Source organism: Spermophilus citellus (genome assembly GCF_964194105.1).
Source record: "Spermophilus citellus genome assembly, chromosome: 18".
In the NCBI taxonomy this organism is placed as follows: domain Eukaryota; kingdom Metazoa; phylum Chordata; class Mammalia; order Rodentia; family Sciuridae; genus Spermophilus; species Spermophilus citellus.
In genome coordinates, this window is record NC_138200.1 from 57,468,326 (window position 1) to 57,474,325 (window position 6,000).

A 6,000-nucleotide genomic window follows, 5' to 3' on the forward strand; every position below is an offset into this window, starting at 1 on the left:
AATTATGAGACAGGGTCTTGCTTAGTTGCTGAGGCTGGTCTTGAAATTGCAATCCTCCTGTCTTAGCCTCCAGAGTTGCTGAGATTATAGGCATGCCCACCATGCCCAGCCACTGTTCTGGTCTTCTTAGAAAAACAAATAAACAAAATAACAGTAATTCCTTTGGTGAAATTAATATAGGAACACAAATATATTTGCTGCCATATTATTTGTAATAATGATAACTTGGCAGCACCTTGAATGTACTCAAGAGGGACTCATTGATAAAAGTCGCTAAAAAGAATGATGGAGATTTACACTTATTGGTATTCCATGACATACTGTTGAGTAGGGAAATAAACAAATAAGAAAAGTCATACATAGATGCTATGTGTGTTTATGTAGACAGACTCACTACTCCAGGGATGGCTTCCTGATCAGTAGCAGTAGCAAGCATCACCTAAGAACCTGTTAAAAACAGATTTTTGGGGCCCCACCCCAGTTCTTCAGAACCAGAACCTGTATTTCAACTCCCCAGTGATGATTCATGTGCGCGTTATATTTTAGAAGGTGATAAAGTGGGGCACTGTCTGGATAGTTGCCCCGTCAAATATCATTAGAGGTCGAGGACCTCTGCTGGGAAAGCAAGGATTTTTTTCTTATTCTCTTCTGAATTGTTGGTATTTTTTATAATATACACATAATAAAAACAATAAAGCTACAAAAATGCTTGCAAAGATATGAGACTAAAAACTCTAGAACTCCTAGAAGAAAGCAGGAGGAAAAGCTTCATGATTTTGGACATGGCCATTATTTCTCAGTATGACCCCAAAAACTCAGGCAGCAAAAGCAAAGGTCGATAAATGAAACTACATCAAAATATAAGTCTGTGCGGACAGGACGTGATCAACAGAATGAAAAGGTGACCTATAGGTAGGAGCAAATGCTTGCAAATTAGATAATGATAAGGAGTTAATATCTAGAATTTATATAGAACTCCTACAACTCAATAACCAAAAATAAAATAACCCAACAAAAACATGGGAAAGGACTTGAATAGACACTTTGCCAAAAATGATATACAAATGGATAACAAGAGTATGAAAATATTGTTGGTCATCAGGGAAACAAACAAACAAACAAAAAAAACCTCAATAAGATACCTCTTTGCACTCATATCAACAAGAACAGCAACTACTACTATTGTTACCAGAAAATAAGAAGTCTTGATCAGGATGTAGAGTCATACAAATCATTGTGCATTGTATAGCGGTTCCTCAAAAAATAAATAAATAAAAATAGAATTACCATATGATCCAGCTATTCTACTTTGGGGTATATATTGAAAATAATTGAAAGCAGAGACTCAACATGATACCTGTACACTCACCTTATAAACATATTATTCACAATAGCCAAGAGATGGAAGCAACGTAAGTGTTGACAGATGAATGGATAAGCAAAACATAATGTGTATATATAAGATGAAGTGTCATTCAACCTTAAAAAGTAAGGAGATCGTGACACATGATACAACATGAATGAACCTTGAAGATGCTCTACTAATTGAAATAAGCCAGTCTCAAAATTATTGAGCTGGGTGCGGTGGTACACTCCTATAATCCCAGCTACTGAAGGGGGCTGCTGCAGGAGGATCCTAAGTTCCAGACTAACCATAATAACCTAGCAAGAGCCTGTCTCAAAATAAAATAAAAAGGGGTGGGGATACAGCTCAGTCGTAGAGCCCCCTGGGTTTGATCCCAGTACTGTGGGGGGAAAATGCTGTGATTTCGCTTACACAGTGAATCTAGAGCAGACAAAATCATATAGATAGAAAGTAGAAAGATATTTATCAGGGGCCAGAGAGAGGAGAAAGGGAATTATTTAGTGGATATAGAGTTACAGTTTTGCAAGACTTGTTGCACAACAGTACACATGTACTTAATACAACTGAACTGTATACTCAAATAATATTAAAATGGTAAGAAATTCTTGCAAAGAGATTTTAATGACATAAGAAAATTGGAAGAGAAAGCAGGAAACACCAGTTCTTAGTCTGAAAGTGGACTTTCTCGTGCTGCCAGAGACAATGGGAAGCCCAGAAAGTTTTGAAATAGGGGCCTGATCTTTCCTAACAGTTGCCAGAGCTGGGTGTGCTTGGAACATACCTATAAACCCAGGAGGCCAAGGCAGGAGGACCACAAGTTTGAGGCCAGCCTAGGCAACTTAGCAAGATCCTTTCTCAAAGTTTAAAAAGAAGAGTTGGGGTGTAGTTAATGGAATAGTGAATGCCTAGTAAGCTCACGTGTGAGCCCCTGGGTTCAGGGTTGGGGAGGAGCAAAGGCCAGGTCATATCATCCTCAATTCAAAGTCCTCTCTGGCTTCTCTTACTAAGATGAAAATCAAAATCCTAACCATGGCCTCCAGGACCTGGTATGTTCTTGCTCTGCCCTGACCACTTATCTACCATTCTCCTCTTTTATCACTGCTTGGCTTCAGTCTCTCCAAACTTCAGCCTAAAAATTCTGGGAGGTCCACATCTTCTTGTCTTTTTAAATTCATCATCTAAACCTTTCTAACTGTAGCCAAGACTCAACACATACACATCCCTGGCCTGAAGAGGCTCAAGGGGCAGACTGGCTGGTCCTCCAGGCAGGGTCAGTGCCTTCCAGGCTGCCATGCATGGACACATCTCTCCCTGCAGTCCCTGGGAAACTCAGGTCTCAGAAGAAAGACACCACTCCACAATGTGGGACATGATTCTCAAACACAAGCACAGAGGACAACCACAGCCTAGAACCCCCTTGGGATTGTCCCAGGCCTGGAGACCTCAGTTCTCCAATCTCCATGGAGTCTCTTTTAGGCTCAAAGGGACAGACTGCCCATTTCAGACAAGTGGTCTCTTCCTCCCAAGTCTGAATCAGGGCAGCTACAGGACAGTATTGTCCTAGGATCAGGGGCAGAGGATGGGAGTGGGGACAGCTGAATTGTCCTGAGCCCTAATCTGAGACTGTAGAAGAAATCCACATTCTCTGGTGGTGGTGGCTGGGATCAGAGCCTCAGAAACCAGGGCCCCAAGTCCCCAGCTAGGCTTCCCTGCACTAGGCCTAACCTGAAGATTCCATTCTTGGCACTTAATTTTTCTGGGTGCCACCAAAGTCCCTGAGTAGAAGGCTGGGGGCATGCCAGACACCCAATACCATGCCCCCTGAAATTGCCAGCACAGAATCTCAAATCTGCTTAAAGTCATTGAGATCAAGTTTAAATTCCCACTTGACCTTCCAGGCTCTTCACAGCTTGGTCCCAACTGACCATCTGATCTCATGCCAATGCCCCCTTTCCCTATACCCAGCTAGCTCTGCAGTCCCCAGAGCTTCCCATCCCTCTCCAAATTCCACTTGGCTTTGGCACTTGCTTTTCCTCTTCCTCTCAGTCCCTGCCTAACAGGCTACTCTTTGTCCTTCAGCTTAGGGCCGTTTCCTGAGTGCCCAGACTGAAGTGATCATTGTCCCTGCTTTCTCAACACTGGGTGCTATTTCAAGAGCAGGGAGGCTGTCTTATGCAGTTGTCACCTGGTTTCCAGCACCTAGCCAGCCAGTCAGATTAATGTTTATTGACAGAGATAATGAATACATTATTTTTCTGTATATCTTTATGATTAATTTGGCTACATTTTGCAAAGGTCTTGGACCAGAACCTTAATCTTTCATAATAATGGGCCCCTAAGTGCCAGATGTTTTATCTGTGCTGTCTCATGTAATACTATGGCACAAGTTTTCAGATTTCCATTTCACAGATGAGAACACAAAGGCTTAGAGGGGGCCAATAACAGCCCACAGGTGGGGAGTGGTACTGTTAGGATTGGAATCCAGTCTCACTGGATCCAGAGCCTGAGCTCATTGTGCTGTGCAGCATCTGTGGCACCCAGCAACCTACCATAGTGGCAGCTGGGAGAGGAATAGACGGTGCACCCACAGACTTCCTGGGAATTCTTATTCTGTCCAAGCCTGAGTTATAAGGAAGGTGGCTGAGAGCCAGGAAGGGTGCATCCTCATCTCATAGCAGGGGTAGCTGAGAGCCTGGGATCCTTTGAAGGAGGAGGCCTGACCCTAATGCCCAGCCCTCCATCCTAGGAACACATGGCATTATAATCAAAAAGTTCTCTCGCTGGGTGCAGTGGCTCACACCTGTAATCCCCACCCCTTGGAAGGCTGAGACAGGAGGATCACGAATTCAAAGCCGGGCTCAGCAAAAGCAAGGCGCTAAGCAACTCCGTGAGACCCTGTCTGTAAATAAAATACAAAATAGGGAATGTGGCTCAGTGGTCAAGTGCCCCTGAGTTCAATCCCTAGTACCAAATACATACATACACACACACACTCACACACACACACACACACACACACACACACACACACACATACACACACATATCTAAAGAGTGAGGAAACTTTTCATTCCAGGTACAATGGGGCTGAAGAAGAAGATGACTTGACTTTCTCCTGCCTAGCTTATAAAATGGCTCAGGGAGAGCTCCAGCTTGGAAGTACCCTCTGGAGCGCTTCCTGAGTAGCAGACATTATGCTTCACATACACTGTCTCTGTCTTCCGACATCCCTAAGAAGTTTTATAATCTGTACTTTACACATGAACTGAGAGGCAATGAAGTTACTAGGTGAGAGTTCTCAGTCAGCCAACTACTTACTGTATACAAACCAAGCTCTTAACAACTATACTAGACTGATTCCATTCACCTTCCTTAAAAATCCCCAGAGAACACAAGTTCCCCACCAACCTCATCATGCCACCAGGGTCCTGGAAATTAGTAAATGAGTCCTATAATTCTTCTGAGGGAGCTGACCCCATGTGTAACATGAATGGATAAACAAAAATGTCTTTGCCCTTTGTCCCAAGTATTCATCCTGGATGGAGAATAAACTGCAGGAAGTGGGGTGGCGGGGGAAACCTCAACAAAACTAAAAAGACCCAAAAAAGTTATTTTCACAGTTGTCCATAAAAGATGAATTATTAATTACAAAACACCTGGAAGCAATCCACCTTCCTCATCAAGAGGCAAAGGCATCCTAGGATGGGTTGTTATTGTGGCAAATACCACATGGACCTTAAGTGTCATAGTTTCTGTGCATTTAAAACAAGTTCAAAGTGTAAAAGCAGAACACTGTTTTAATATCAGAAACACTGTCTGGGGCTGGAGTTGTGGCTCAGTGGTACAGCACTTGCCTGGCATGTGTGAGACCCTGCGCCACATATAAATAAATAAATAAATAAATAAATAAATAAATAAATAAATAAAATAAAAGATCCATTGACAACAACAACAAAATAATTTAAAAAAGAAACACTGAACGAGGAAGGCTTACTAATGCTATTTTTCCTTTCTTTTAAAGAATTTTACATCAATTAACTTTTGATAAAGTAATTCATGCAAGTGATAATTCATGCACATGATACATTAAGGGTCTAAAGATACAAAACAATAAATACATAGTGGAATAACCCCCAGGAACCCAGAACAACCATTTCAGAATGTGGGTTTGAAGACTGATAAAACTCAGAAGGGGTAACTTGTTGTATGGATTTGTGTATCTGCTTTTTCCTGCAAGGCTGTGAAGGCAAACATTAAAAAACAAAACCCAGAGCAGACAATTCACACCATTTCTGAGATTTATTCTGGAGTTTCTTGGCTGGGACTGTTTTTGTCAATTCTAGTTCATGTTCCTCTTGCTGTGATGGGTGAAGAAGCAGCAGCAGCTAAATAATGAGGTTTAGCCAGTCATAAGTAACAGAGAGCGAGCAATCCTATGGAAAAAAAACAACAACAACAAAACAACTCTGCTTCTTACCTGCTTGAGTGCCAGGCTGTGGTCTTCTAAGGCTTGCTTTCAGCTTTAAGGGGTTCTAAGTCCTGGAGCAGATGCCTAGGGACTGTGGGCAGTGGGCACCAGATGGGGAAAGCTGTGGCTGCCCCCAGCCCACAAACTAGGCTTCCCATCTGATGAG

At 42.5% G+C, this 6,000-nt stretch overlaps 1 protein-coding gene across 2 annotated transcripts in view; it reads right to left on the reverse strand.

Moving 5' to 3' along the window:
* The window catches only part of IL34 (interleukin 34), a 61,993-nt gene extending 55,993 nt beyond the window's left edge, over window positions 1-6,000 (reverse strand). The window contains exon 1 of one of the 2 annotated variants that reach the window (XM_081275538.1): window positions 5,844-6,000. The gene's annotated coding sequence lies outside the window, so the exon portion shown is untranslated. The remainder of the gene's footprint in view (window positions 1-5,843) is intronic. The other variant, XM_081275535.1, reaches the window with a different exon arrangement.